The sequence below is a fragment of the Colobus angolensis genome, unplaced genomic scaffold, assembly GCF_000951035.1.
Source record: "Colobus angolensis palliatus isolate OR3802 unplaced genomic scaffold, Cang.pa_1.0 Scaffold51, whole genome shotgun sequence".
NCBI lineage: Eukaryota > Metazoa > Chordata > Mammalia > Primates > Cercopithecidae > Colobus > Colobus angolensis.
In genome coordinates, this window is record NW_012118599.1 from 6,089,985 (window position 1) to 6,105,854 (window position 15,870).

Below are 15,870 nucleotides of genomic sequence, written 5' to 3' on the forward strand. Positions count from 1 at the left end.
TATGGAGCTATATTCTTTTTCTCATTGTACTTAGAACCCTAAAGTGAATAAACAGGAATGTTGGTTCAATGTTTTTTATTCTTTGTTTTACAATTATAGTTATAAAACATCACAGTTATCTGGAAGTTTAAAACTTGAAACCCAACTCAAATGTAAGCTAAAGTAAACAACACCATGATCCACAATAACAAAAAATTTTCTGTATGTCTCTGCAATAACCTGATATAAAACAAATAAACAAAAAACTTACATGCTTAACTTCATAAGTCTTCAAAGGGAGCTACAAATAGTATTTTTGAATTTCTCTAACAAATAGGCTATCTGATTTCTTAGCACACAATATATTTATGATAACAGTATAATATAGCCATCAAGAATTGAGACTCTAGAGTCAAACCCATCTTTTGTGTAATTCAGCTAAAAGTTACTTCTCTCTGTGTGTTTCAGCATTCTCATGGTAGTAGACAGCCCAGAAGATGGGCTACAATAATTCCTGGTTCATTAGTATTCATGTCCTCATGGAGTCCCCATCCCCCTGAATGTGAGCTGGATTTAATTACTCACTTTCAACAAATAGAATAGATCAGAGGCAGTGAGATGTCACCTCTGAGATTAGGTTATAATGTCCATTCTTTCTCTATCAGAAACCTTATTCTGGGAGAAGCAAGCTGCACATATTGTGAGCAGCCTCATGGAGAGGCCAATGTAGCAAGGAACTGATGTCTCCAGCCAACAAGCAACAAGGATATGAGGCCTGTCAACAACCAAGTAAGAGAGTTTAGAAGTGGATCTTTGGAGTCCTACCAACAACTGCATGAGTGAGCTTGAAAGTGGACCCTCCCATCGCTTGAGGTCAGGAGTTTGAGACTAGCCCACCCAACATGGTGAAACCCTGACTCTACTAAAAAATACAAAAATTAGCCGGTCATGGTGGCGCATGCCTGTTGTTCCAGCTACTTGGGAGGCTGAGGCAGGAGAATGGCTAGAACCCTGGAGGTGGAGGTTGCAGTGAGCCGACATCGTGCCACTGCACTCCAGCCTGGGTGACAGAGCGAGACTTCATCTCAAAAAGAAAAAAATAAAAAAGAGAAAGAGATGACTGCATTTTGGCCAACATACTAATTGCAGCATTGTGAGAGACCCTAAGTTAAAATGACCCAGCTAAGCTACTCCTAGATTCCTGATAATAAGAAACTCTGAGACAAATTTGTGCTATTTTTCAACCACCAAGCCATGGGGTAATTTTTTATACAGCAATAGATCACTAATACAGATTTTGGTAATGAAAGTGTGGTGCTGTTTTAGCAGACACCTAAAATGTAAAAGTGGCTTTGGAACCAGACAGTGAGTGGGCTTCGGGTAAAGTATTAGTTAACACTTAACATGCTTTGAACGTATTTTGTAGAATTTTGTGCTTTGAGGATACAGCAGGTGTGGGCTTGTAGGAAAGCAAGAAAAGTCCTACTGGATACTGATTACAAAGCAATAAATGACAAATACTGCCATCTATGACACAGAGATTCTCTGAAGATTAAATGACTTAATGCATGAAAACATTCAGCATAATGCCTAGTACATAGCAATCCACTCAATAAATAATATAAAATATGGTGCCTCCCACATGTTCTCACTCATAGGTGGGAATTGAACAATGAGGACACTTGGACACAGGCTCAGGAACATCATACACCAGGGCCTGTCATGGGGTTGGGGGGTGGGGGAAGGATAGCATTAGGAGAAATACCTAATGTAAATGACAAGTTAATGGGTGCAGGAAACCAGCTTGGCACATGCTTAAAGTGATTTTTAAAAAAAATGGTGCCTCATGCCCACAGTCTCAGCACTTTGGGAAGCTGAAACAGGGGGATTGCTTGAGCCCAGGAGTTTGAGACCAGCCTGGGCAACATAATGAGACTTTTTTTCTGCAAAAAACCAGAAACATTACCCAGGCATGGTGATGCACCCCTGTAATCCCAGCTACTCAGGAAGCTAAGGTGGGAGGTCTGCTTGAGCCTGGGAGTTTGAGGTTGCAGTGGGCCATGATCATGCCACTGTACTCTACCCTGGGCAACAGAGCAAGACCCTGTCTCAAAAATAAATACATACAATTTTTTAAAATATTGAGTATAAAAAAAATTCATTGATACAATTTGGCAATAGAAACAACTGACAATATTGAATAGTTGCACTAAGATTAGAAAACTAGACATGAAAACAAAAAACAAGGTATTAGAGGTGCATTTAGTTAGTAGAAAACATGTCAGCAGCCCATACGTGAATACAGTCATCTCTAGGGATCAGTAAGGGATTGGTTCCAGGAACCCCATAGATATCAAATCCTCCTATGTTCAAGTCCTACAGTCAGCCCTGTGGGACCTGTGGATACAAAATGTCAGCCCTCCTTATCCCTGGGTTCCACATCCTATGGATACTATATTTACAATCTATAGTTAAATTTGAGAATGCAGAATCTGCAGATACAGAGAACTGACTGTAATTGTATTTCTGCTCTGTACAATAATGACTTTTCATAATTACTCTTGTAATCTAACACATAAAAAACAGAATTTCATCAACATTTTCTGAAAATTAGTAACTTATGATTTTTCTGTTTCTCTTAACATACCTCTACTTCTCTGGTTACCTACCTAAAAACTTAAGTCTTCTCTTTTCCTTGCCTTCTAACCTCTAACCTAATTAAATATCATATCTATTTGGTTCTTCTAAATGTCTGCTCTACCTACCCATATATACTTTATATATATATATATATATAAAGCACCTCTGTCCAGGCTCTGTTCACACTATGCATAGCCCATTTTAACAGTCACACAACTCACACCCTGCATATAACTGAAATCTCTCTGTCCGTGATTGCCAGCACCAGCCTCTGTATAGCCAGACAATAGGACTGGAAGCTGAGAACTCTTCTTGAGTTCTCATCTTCACTTCTCACATTTAACTGGCAATATAGTTCTGCCCAAGGCTGCAAGGGAGGATGAAAAAAGATGAGAGTCAAAGATACACTTCATGAGAGTACTAACACTTAGGAAATGGACAATTAACACAAAGCATTATAGAAGTTCTAAAGTAAACATACTGGCCCAAAAGGCAAGAAAACAGAATTTCAAGGAGGCAATGCTAAACAATACTAAGTGCAAAAATAAAAAGTTTAGGTGGACTAACACTAGCAGAAATTAAGCATCCATTTATTTATTTATTTATTTATTGAGACAGAGTCTTGCCCTGTCACCCAGGCTGGAGTGCGTTGGTGGGATCTCGGCTCACTGCAACCTCTGCCTCCTGGGTTTAAGCAATTCTCCTGCCTCAGCCTCCTGAGTAGCTGGGATTACAGGCAGGCACCACCACGCCCAACTAAGTTTTTGTATCTTTAGTAGAGACAGGGTTTCACCATGTTGGCCCAGGCTGGTCTCCAACTCCTAACCCCATGATCTGCCCGCCTTGGCCTCCCAAAGTACTGAGATTACAGGGGTAAGCCACTGTGCCCTGCCTGAAACTGAGCATCTTCTATATGTAAGGTGCTATGTAAGTTAATTCATTTATTCAACAGATAGTTACTGAGGACTATGTCCACAGTACTATGTGAGGTACTGGCTACATCACAGGACATATGACAGTGAAAAATAAATATGCTGTCCCACTCATAGATTTCCAATCTAAAATGATCTTATTTGATTTTCATAAAAGCCCTGAGATTAGTATTATGCCCTTATGTTTCAGATGAAAACACCGAGGTTCCACTATGTAATGTAGTTTATTAAAGATGACACAGCTATAAAATTATAGGGTGGGTATTAGAGCCCAGGTTAGACTGACTCTAAAGTCATGTTCTTTCTACAATATGATCCTACCTTACTTAGTAAGATGAACATTAAAAAATGGTCATTGGAATTGGCATCCACACATAAAAACCTTCCATTTCTGTAGGGTGGTAGAAGCAGAATACTATACTTTATTCCCCTAAAAGGCCTGATAATTCAGACATTTGAAAGAGTCTCCAATACCTGGGCCAAAAATTTTCCCCAGGCTTGAAAAATAAAGGTAATACCATGGTCTGTTTTAATAAATAATTTAGGCTCAGAGTCAGATCTGATTTGAATTCCAGCTCTGCCGTGAAATAACTGTGCATCCCTGGGCAGGTTACTTAACTTAACTTAAGTCTTAACTTCCTCATCAGTAAACGGGAGAGAATAGTAACTATTTAATGGAGTTGTTGTAAGGATTAAATGATGTAAAGCATGTGAAATGCTACTCCTGCCATTTGTGATGCATCCTGTGAATGTTTGTTTATTAGAAGTTTCGTGGAATGAAATATTAACCGAGGTTTTCCTACTAAGAGCTTTCATTCGGCCAGGCGCCGTGGCTCACGCCTCTAATCCCAGCACTTTGGGAGGCCGACGCAGGCGGATCACAAGGTCAGGAGATCGAGACCATCCTGGCTAACACGGTGAAACGCCGTCACTACTAAAAACAGAAAAATTAGCCGGGCATGGTGACGGGCGCCTGTAGTCCCAGCTACTCCGGAGGCTGAGTTCGGAGAATGGCTTGAACCCGGGAGGCGGAGCTTGCAGTGAGCCGAGATCTCGCCACTGCACTCCAGCCTGGGCGACAGAGCCAGACTCCGTCTCAAAAACAAAACAAAACAAAACAAACAAAAAAAAGAGCTTTCATTCTAAAAGCGAGAATGAGGCATGCAAAAATTAAACAATACATATAATGAGGTAGCATGAAATAAAGTTTATGCAAAATGCGTTTGGAGAATAGAGGAAGGAGCAATAAATTATGTCATAAGGAAACATTTCGGTGATTATATGATTTTGGGAAGACTTATTTCAGTTGATTTGTTAAAACAATGAGTAGTTTTAGAGAACTTATTTTAGAAGTAGTTTAGCTGTGGTATTAATTTCATTAAAAAAGAAAAAGAAAAAGAAATTCCAAGAAATTCCCTGATAGAATTTTCAAAAAGAACAATCCAAAGCTTTCCCTTCGTTAATTCTTCTCCACTGCTTTTTCACTCTCAAGAGAAAAGGTGAAAATTACCTTCCAGGTGCCAGAACAAATGAGCCAACCTCTCTCTGAAAGAAGGCAGCATGTGCCTCAGTGAATGAGGCTCAGATGCCTACTTGGAATTCTCAGTCTTGCCTGCCCTGACTTCAAAGGGAGCTACCCTGCTGACATGTTCTTATTTGGCCCCGGAAATGTAAATATGCATGGAGGAGAAGGAGATTCCATCATATAACCTCTACATGACTTTCTGATTTCTGTTATTGTTTTCCTAGGGTAAAAAGATGATAAACAAATAATGCTAAATAAAGTTATCTACAATGTTCATGCATTTTACCTGCTGTTACAGAATGTACCTGTTGCTTTGTCACGGTGTTATGAAATTAAAAAGGAATAACTACTTGACTTTGAGGAGACAAAATGCTTCTTTAAAACCACAAAGTAAATATTCCTACAATGAAAGGGAAAAATATGTATTCCTAGTTTATTAACATTTGAATCAATACACTGATATTGAAAGCTACTCTAAGTGCTTTTGATTTAATTGGATGTATGTTTTTCTTTTTACTTTAGAACATATATTAGTTGAAAATATCCATCTTTGTTAATAATGAATTACAAGCTAAAGAAACGTTACATGGATCATGAGGTCAGGAGATCGAGACCACCCTAGCTAAAATGGTGAAACCCCATTTCTACTAAAAATACAAAACAATTAGCCGGGCATGCAGAGATTGCATCTTCTGACCCTCTTCTCTCTTCCTCTCTACTTTTTAAACTTGTATTCACATCTTAGCTTTTCACAGACCCACTCATCTCCCATTTCAGTGAGCTTCTACAGTACTTATTAACATATTATTCATCTTGGGAGTAAAAAATATAAGCTTATCTTACTATCACCTACCATTCTTATCCTCCTAGGTAACTAGGAAGATATACATTAAACCCATAGTAAATTCTGAATTAATTTTTGTTTAATAAATAGATACTCCCTATATGTCAGCTGACTGCTGATATAGAGCTTTATGCTGTGATATATTTGTAAATCTATACATATTCCAATTATTTAAATGTAAGAAAAACATTAATTTGTACTTGATATAATCAGCTTACCTGGTTCAGAAGCATGTGTATGAACAGTGACAATCAGAAGTGATCTCCAAAATAATATGCTATGGTATGACTAAAATGTCATTGTAAATTTAGAAATTAATAGAAGACTTATAAATGCACAAATGAATAAATATGCTTCCACATGTGTTCAGTAGGACATAAGAAATACAGATCTGATGACCACTGATCTATGGCATCTCATACTAGAGCTTTATCCCAGAACCCAGTAAGGGTCCATTTAGACACTTTAAAAATAATATCTGAAAATCATCAAACGTCACTTTAGCACACACTCAATTAGGATCCACCAAGATACCACATAAAAACACATTGTTTAGACCCAGAACAAGTTTATATGCTTCTAAGCTCAAACAGGCACTACCTAAAAGTCCTGTACATTTAGAATAACAGAATTCCCAGGAGAATCTATATTAATGTACAGAGAATAAATAATACAGCAGAAGAAAAAGTCCACTGGCAAAATTTTTATCAATCAATAAATATGTGTTGAAATGGAGACATGATGAGATACAATGTGGCATGACATGCAGAACATTTTGTTTCAGGTGTCCATTGCAAGGGTCCTATAGCTGAACGAGAATGTGGAACAAGAGGCAAACCCCAGAGAGAGGAGACTTTACCTTTTTAACTTAGGATTTACACAGTGTGCCTTATGTAACTTGGCATGATAAAGGAAAATGTGTTTCCATCAATCAGAGAAGGCAGCAATGAAGAAGAAAGAGGAGGTGAATAATGGGCCAGCTGGGGTGTAATGATGGCACTGAAAAGCTATGAAGTCAAGAATGGAGTACGTCTGCCTAAGACAAGTACCTCTGGGGGAAGGGGGGATTATGTGTCTGAGGAAAAGAGCTGGACAAGAGAGCTTGGAGCTACATTTTGGGAAATCTTCAAACTGCTAGTAAAAAGAATATTATATTTACCAATGAAGCCTTTATAAACATGAAAAGCAGTGTTTGTCTAATGCTTTAAATTCCTTAGGGGAAGGTGTTATGTAGACACAAATAGGCAAACTATGAAATCAAAATCCAACATTTCTGAGGGAGTTGTCTTTGTGGAAGCAGAAATACTTTCCCTGCCCCGCTAGTTTTCTTTCAGAATCAATTTCACTTGTCCTAAAATTTCAAAAAGAGAACAGCCCACGATATTGAACGCCCCTGTAGGTCAACTATCTTTTCCCCAACAGTCATATCTGGCAAAGTGAAGGAGAAATGGGAAATGCAGGAGCTGTTTTATAAGGATGAGTTCTTAGGAGTACAGCGTGGAGGATCAGTAGAGGAAAGTCTCTCCTTTGGTCATTCTGTTTCACTTTCCGCAGGGGAACTATTTCCTTCATCATTTATCCCAGCTGACAAGTACAAGCACTTTGGGCCCTAACTGAATGTGAACATTGTCAAAAGGAATTGGGCTAACGCACAGCATCTGCAGCTCCATCCCCACTGCATTCTGGTGGGGGCCAGGTCAGCCGACGTGGCATAGAGGCTGGTGGGCAGACACCCCCGCAGATGGATCCTCACATACTGTATGCATCATGACCAGCCATAAAAACAGTCACAATGAATCAGCTGTACTGCGGAGAGGCTCCTTGGAACCTTCACATTCAATTTCCATCTGGCTGACATCTGCAGGTTGTAGTCAGAGGCTCGATTAAACAGAGGTTCGAAACTAACTCACAAGTCCCCGAATGGTGGTGATTCACTTGCTGACTGGGCCACTGGTTTGAAAGCTTTTGCTGGTTTGAGAGAACTCACGGTAGACTTGACTGTGTTTGCAAATGGCTAAGGGTTTCATTTTTTGAAAATATACATCTGTCAGTGAAAGCTTCCTGACCTCTTGAACAAATAGTTGCTAGAAGGGGCCTAAGAGCTTCAAGAGGAGAAAAATTCATTCAATCAGGAATTCCAATACAAATACCAATTTAGAAAATGAGCTAATCCACCTTGACAACATGTTGTCACTGCAAAGTTGCAAAAAGGAATTACACATAAATACGACTTTAAAAATTAGAGGCCCCATAATTTAACAGCTTAAGTTTGCTTCAAAGGACTGCAGGGAAGCAGCAGCAGGTTTCAGGTGACAGCTTGGAATTCACTGGTTCCCTACTCGGCTCAGGTACAGGTCTGACAGTAACACGAGCTTTCCAACTTGTTTCAAACTGAAGTATTATGAAAAGGTAAATTATGTTTTGTATTCATGACTGAAAGCATTTTACTTTAAAGCCAGTGTGGCTGACGCTGTCAAGGTAGAGATTCAAGTTTTATGTACAATGCCTCCAGCCCAGCCGATGTGAGTGAGGCAACATGACAGCTTGTAATAAGTAATTTTTATACAGTTACATTTATCACTCAAGTAGGCTTGGCAATATTAAACACAGACCTTAAAATACTACTGAAGAGGAGGACAGGGGCTGGAGGCCATGGAGGCATTTCCCCCATCTCAGTACAAGTGTGGGTTTGTGCATTTTTTTTTCCGCCATGTATTCCTGTTAATAAGGCACTTTTTAAGATATGCGGCCAAATGCTTTCCAACTGTTAATATATCACTAAGAGGTTAAGAATGGAATGACCCCATTTGGCCCAAAGGATGTTATTTCAGGATTTAATGAATTAGATATTGCTACCACTTTCAGGTGAAAATCAATTGCCTCAATTAACAAATTTCTACCAATCCAAATATTTACAAAATGGAAGGCTTCGAATCTTCAATTTCTGCTACATTATACCTTTGTTTCCCCTACAGCTGTTCCCTTTGCATCCTTCATTAGCATCTCATTTTTGCTAAAGCCACAAGGCCAGCTATGTCTCCGCAATGACATGAGCCTTTCCTGCCTTCAAAAGCTGACAATTTGGATATTCTTTTCCTAAGAATTTCAATAGAGTGGAGTTTCGCTTTTTTATCGTTTATTCAAATATGTTTAAACTTGGGGTAGTATAAGAATTAATCTAGGCCGGGTGCAGTGGCTCAAGCCTGTAATCCCAGTGCTTTGGGAGGCCGAGGCAGGTAGATCACTTGAGGTCAGGAGTTCAACAGCAGCCTGACCAACATGGTGAAACCCCATCTCTACTAAAAATACAAAATCTGCCACCTAAAAATTAACATGGTGGTGCATGCCTGTAATCTCAGCTACTACAGATGCTGAGGCAGGAGAATCACTTGAACCCAGGAGGCGAGGTTGCAGTGAGCTGAGATTGCACCACTGAACTCCAGCCTGGATGACAGAACAAGACTCTGACTCAAAAAGAAAAGAAAATTAGTCTAATTTTTTTAACTGAATTTAATATAGACAGAGAAATATAGATATATAGAGATCTCCATCTAAAAAGTAAAGTACTATCTAACATGGCATACCCTTTAAGAGTTTTAAGCAACTTACTCATTTATCCATGTAATCCCATCAATATCTTTGTGATGTGGGTACCATTTTTAAACGTAGGTACCTATTAGATAAGAAAATTAAAGTACAGCAAGGTTAAGCAATTTTTGAAAGGTCACACATCCAATAAATAGTGTAATATGAACTTGATCAGTCTGACTATAGAGTCTGCTCTCTTAGCCACTATGCTAAACTGCCTTTTAAAGAAGACTGTAGGAGAAAAGAGACTCTAATGAAAGAAAATGTTCATTCCTTTCAGCTGGAGTAGATATAGGAACCTTGGTTCATGAGAAGAAAGCTGTGGTCACACCAATTTGCACTTATTCATTAGATGTCAAGTGCTTTTTTGAGCATTTAGTTAGACTTCCCACATCTTTCTTTTGGGTTGCCTATAAATAAAGCAAATCAAAAAAAAGCAGGCAAAGTACTTTTTCCCCAAACTCTAGCTGAAACAAGTAAAATTGAGTTAACTTGGATTCATTTGAAATATGAAGTCAAAATCCATTTAACCTGTGCACCTAGAATTTAATTCCAGTTTTCCAGTGTGATTCCCAATCATTTATTTATTCCATAAACATGCATTGAGTGCCCATGATGTGCCAGGAAAATGCTAAGTCCTATGGAAACAGTGGTGAACCAGATATAGTTCCTTTATCATGGAATATATAGTCTAGTGATTTTGGCCCCATATGTTCCAATTACTGTACTAGATAATGAAGACAAACATAAAATAGACATTGTTCCTACTGTTAAGAAATTGATATCTGTAAGTGAGAGGTAAATATATAAATAAATAAGCACCATTAGGGTTAAAATTGCTGTCAGGTGTATGTGTGGTGGGCTGTATGATTAAAGAAGCTTACAAATAGATTAATGGGACCAAGTGTCCTTTGTCCCCCAACTAGAAAATAATCTGTCATTCAAAATAGCAAACATGTTTAAGAGATAGATATAAATGATTATATTTTTCTCTGAACCCATTCAGACATGATGATGGAAGCCACTATAGTTGGAATATTTGTGTACCCCTAAAATTCATATGTTGAAATGCTAACCTCCAAGGTGATGGTATTAGCAGGTGGTGCCTTTGAGGAGGTGATTAGGTAATAAGGTTAGTGTCCTCATGAATGGGATTAATGCCCTTATGAAAGGACTTCAGAGAGCTTACTTGCCTGTTCCACTTTGTGAGGACACAGTGAAAAGGCCCTATTTTATGAAGCAGAAAGTGGGTCCTTACTGGATACCAAATCTGCTGGTATCTTGATCTTGGATTTCCCAGACTCCAGAACTATGAGAAACAAATTTCTGTTGCTTTCAATCTGTGATATTTTGTCATAGCAACCAAACAGACCAAGAAAGAAGCTAAAGAACAGGTTACTTCTAATTCTTATCAATACCAAAATGAATTTCATTGTCATTCCAGGAAATTACACTTACTGTCTTGAGGTCACCAACCTCATTTGTTGGAAAGAAACTAGACCTAGACTCTGGAGACTTCTAAAAGAAAGTTAGAACTACTGCTGTTAAAAAAAAAATGGATCAAAGAAGTCAAACCTCTGTTCTGATTCCACCAAACCAGAGAGAAATTTGGGGAAAGAAGCTAATGTGTGAACCAGTTTCCTTCTGGCATTTGTGTAGAGACAGGGAAGAAATTCATCCAAATGATTGCATTTTAACATTGCCAGTGAGTTCACCCACATTTCGATACTTAATATAATTTAAATTTCTCTACATCAGTGGTTCTCAAACAGGAGTGATTTTTGTCCCCAAGGGGATCTTCAGCAATGTCTGGAGACATTTATGGTTGTCAAAACATTACTGGCATCTAGTGGGTAGAGGCCAGGGAGGCTGCTAGACATCCTACACTGCCAGGGACAGTCCCACAACAAAGAATTTTCTGGTCCAAAATATCAGTAATGCCAAGGTTGAGAAACCCTGCTCTACAGACAACAAAAATCTGGAAATAATTTGGATTCCTACCATCTCCAAACGCTGCACATAGACAACTTCTACTGACCACCAAGGACTTCAGCTCAAATGAAATCACGTGACATGTCTTGGACCTCCAGGGAGTGCTGCTAGAAAGTGGTCAGAGAGCAGGAAATGGCTTCTAATTAGTAGTGTCCTCACAGGATACAACTGCAGAAGATAATTTCCTGTCCCCTTATTTGATGGGAAGATTAATCTGTTACTAAATTCCAGATGAGGAAGATTTTCAAAAGTTTCAAATAGCAAGATTGTAGCCATAGAGAAGGCAATTATGTGCAATTTGTACAGTGTTCGACAATCAAAATGTAAATATGATGAGTTGGTTGCAGTAAATGCATACGGTATGTTTACCTTAAAGAACATCAAGCTGAAGAAATTCTAATGGGATCTGACAGTTGGGAAGAATTATCTTTTCAAATTGCAATTTTTATCTGCGAGATAAAAAGGAAAAAATGAGACAAGATATGTACTCCTGGGGAACTATTATCTGTGTGTGTGTGTGTGTGTGTGTGTGTGTGTGTGTGTGTGTGTGTGTTCCCTGATAAGGAGAAATATAGGTACGGGGCTTTGAAGAGATGGAGATTTGATAACTTCAGTGTTCTAGCAAGATTTATCTGCACAGAGACAATTAATTTTGTTGCATTCACAGTGTTCTATACAACATCTAAAACACGATCAGCTTCTCAATAATATTCTCTTCCTGTCATATAATAATGTATATACCTAGTGTAGTGTTCAATTTTGGTCTTCATTTCCTGATTCTGAAAGGCTACTAAGAACTTTGGCAGCAAAAAGAGTTTGCTAATCCCAGGGAGAAACAAAACCTAGCTTCCATTTTTGCTTACATGTAAAGCAGCCAGCTCAGTTTGGCAGAAAGTAGGCATTCAACAAATAGTACTTTCTCTGCATCCCCTCCCTTTTTCTATTTGCCACAAAAGATTTCTCCTTTCTATTGCTAAAACTTACAGAGGCAGGAAAAAAAAAGAGACTGGGATATTTTTACACATAATGAGATAGCCCATGATAAATATATTTTTATTCGGATATCAACCAACTGAAAATGTTAGGTGGTTGAAGTTTTGCAATAAGATGGCAAAATAGAAAATTTAGAGTACCAAGAAAGACTGGCCTTTTTTGCTGCCTTCTCTCCAAAACCATAATGCATACCCACCCAGACTTCAAACCAGAACACACAGCAAGATCCAGCCTACTCCTAATATGGTCAAGCCTCCTCCTGCATTTGCCAACTAGATGCCTTTTAGTATCTTTACTGGAGAGCCCACCACAGTGCATGTGCAATAGACGGGCTCTTCATGGCTGGCTGACAGTGCCTGCCTGTCAAAACACTGGGCTGGGGGCACCTGACATGGATTGCATCACAGTCATGTAGCTATTTACCTGATGAAGCTTAGTTCGGCTGCTAACTATGCCGTAAGCCTCTAGCACACACCACGGCTGCAGTGAAGTGTGATGCTTGAGAGCTGTTCAAACCAACCAGCAGCCAAAGTCTACTCTAGGTAGCACCTAAGTTTCATTTCATTTCAGCAATGTAACTAACAGTAGTTATCATTCTTAGGCAACTTTTTCTGGGTGAAACAGCTATTGGAAGATTTTGCTTTACTTTTGAATATTGGAAAAGATCACAGAACTGGGGTAATGTTAAACATGAAGTACACAGTGTTGATAACTACAGGAAATATAAAAGCTTATTATTTTTGTTTGGTTTTGTTTTGTTTTTTTGAGATGGAATCTTACTCTGTCACCCAGGCTGGAGTGCAGTGGCGCAATCTCAGCTCACTGCAACCTCCACCTTGTAGGTTCAAGCAATTCTCCTGTCTCCACTTCCTGAGTAGCTGGGATTATGGGCACACGCCACCACGCCCAGCTAATTTTTGTATTTTTAGTAGAGACCAGGTTTCACCATGTTGGTCAGGCTGGTCTCGAACTCCTGACCTCATGATCCACCCACGTTGTCCTCTCAAGAAAGCTTATTATTTTAAAAAGCTTTTGGAGGAATAAACCCTACAAATGATCACACTCTACTCCTTCTCATTATGGATTAGGTTAATAAGGCCCAGAGTGCTACAGTAACCCAGCACAATTCCCTGATTTGAAACCCCTTGCGTTTGCCAACATGACATCTCCTCTCATAAGAATTAATCAACATTTATAAACAGAAAATCAAGATTTATCCATAGAATTTATTATATTGATACAACTGCTGTGGAGTACAATTTGGTGAAATCTATCAATTATAAATATAAATACTGTTTGTCACAGCAACTTAATTTTTAGTCATGTATCTTATGGCAACACTTACTCACATACAAAATGACATTTGTACAGGGTTATTTGTTTGCAGAATTGGAAACAGCCCAGGTGTCCATAAATAGGGAAGTGATGGATTAAACTATAGTATATTACACAATGTAACTGAATACTACGCAGCTGTATAAGAGGAAAGACCATTTTCTGTGTTGGTATGAAAAGATCTCCAAACATCCAGAATATATTGTTAGGAGAAAAAAGCAAGGTATTAATGAAATATCTCTTGTATGCTACCTTTGTGTAAAAAGGGGGCTCATAAGAATAGATATTCATATTTGCTTTTATATATTAGAAGTATATAGAAGAATTTAAGCAAGTGATTATCTAGAGGAAGCAGTGGGGACAAGAACTGTTCTGTGAGCAAATCTTCTCCATGCATAATTGATTATAACACTTTTTCTGCTTAGACCACATAAGTGTGTTACTCACTTGGAAATAATACAACATTTTGAAGAATTAAAGATATAAAAATAAACTCCATGAAGAAAATAGACTTACCATCAGTAAGATTCATACTGATGTCCAGAGACTGCTTAAATGCATCCTATTCTCAGATTGTATTTATGATTTAAAAAGAAACTTCTGCCTTAATCTCTGCTTCACAATTGCTCAGCCATGTGCACGCACACATGCATATGATCCTTCCTAATCATATGATTTCAGCCATGTTGGTAAATTGGGTCTGGGTTTGTCAGATGGCTTACCCACTCCATCTCCTTACAAGCTTAGCTCTCATAGGCAGCCATGGAAAATAATGGGAAAATCATTTGGAAAACATGGAACTTCCAGAGAGTCAGATTATAAGCAAATACTGGTTTTGGGTCTGTACACTATAAACTTTCTATTTTCCTCTCTTGTGCTCTCTCTCTCTCTCTTTTTTTTTTTTTTTTTTTTTTTGCTTTACTTTAATATACATGAAAGCTATTAGGCATAAAATATAGCTAGGTTTGCAATCCAGGGTGTGACTTTGACATTGAGTATAAACCTGATCCTCTCTATGGTTTGAGAACAGTTTCCTAGTCTATAAAATGGGAATAATAACAGAGTCTCCTTCGCAGGACGCTATGAGGACTAAATGAGATAATGCAGGCTAAAGTTAGTGCAGTACTTCACACATCATAAGCACTGGATCGATGTTAAATTGACCAGCTCTCTCCTCCTTTTCATTTCTTCTCCCATGAATGCTTAGTTAAGAAGAAGATACCAGAATTAGGACCTATTAAAATATATTGCTGTTTTTTCTATTTCTAAACAATCATTGTATGTAAACTCCCATGTGTCCTGTGATCTACCTGATGCCTTTCAAATCAGATCACATTGGTTCCCAGTCTTTCACTGTCCACCACTGTTAGGTATATTCATCCTTTCTCCCCCTTAAACCTCTGGACTTCTAGCATATCCCCATTAAATCCACTCAGGATCAAACACAAAATGCAGCTTGGGGTTACCTAAGAGTCCTAATTTAAAAAAAAAACAAAAACAAAACACAGAGAGAGTACATGTGTTAAAGGCTTCCATAGAGCTAGGGATGAATAGTTAAGGCCAGAGGCGCCAAAACTCTACCACTGTAGCTCATGATCATCTATTGAAAGGAAGGCTAAAAGTGAGTTTTACCATGTCTGCATGGAGGAGGCAGAATCATAAAATCTTTTATGTTTCCTACACCACCCCAAGTCAATTTTGAACCCTCGCCTTAGCGTCTAAGGCAAATCATTTTCGGGTCTGCCTCACTCCTTTTCCCACATTCCTATCGTCTGTCCCAGCTCTTCTGAATGTCCTGGGATCTCTCAGAGATACTCTAGCTCTCAAGAAGCAGATAAGGTTATGCAATTATAAAACGTCCACTAGGCCGGGCGCGGTGGCTCAAGCCTGTAATCCCGGCACTTTGGGAGGCTGAGACGGACGGATCACGAGGTTAGGAGATCGAGACCATCCTGGCTAACACGGTGAAACCCCGTCTCTACTAAAAAAAATACAAAAAACTAGCCGGGCGCAGTGGCGGGCGCCGGTAGTCCCAGCTACTC

At 38.8% G+C, this 15,870-nt stretch overlaps 1 pseudogene; it reads left to right on the top strand.

The window, feature by feature from the left end:
• Window positions 1-7,687: 7,687 nt before the first annotated feature.
• LOC105524952 overlaps window positions 7,688-15,870 on the top strand; it is a 130,425-nt pseudogene continuing 122,242 nt past the window's right edge.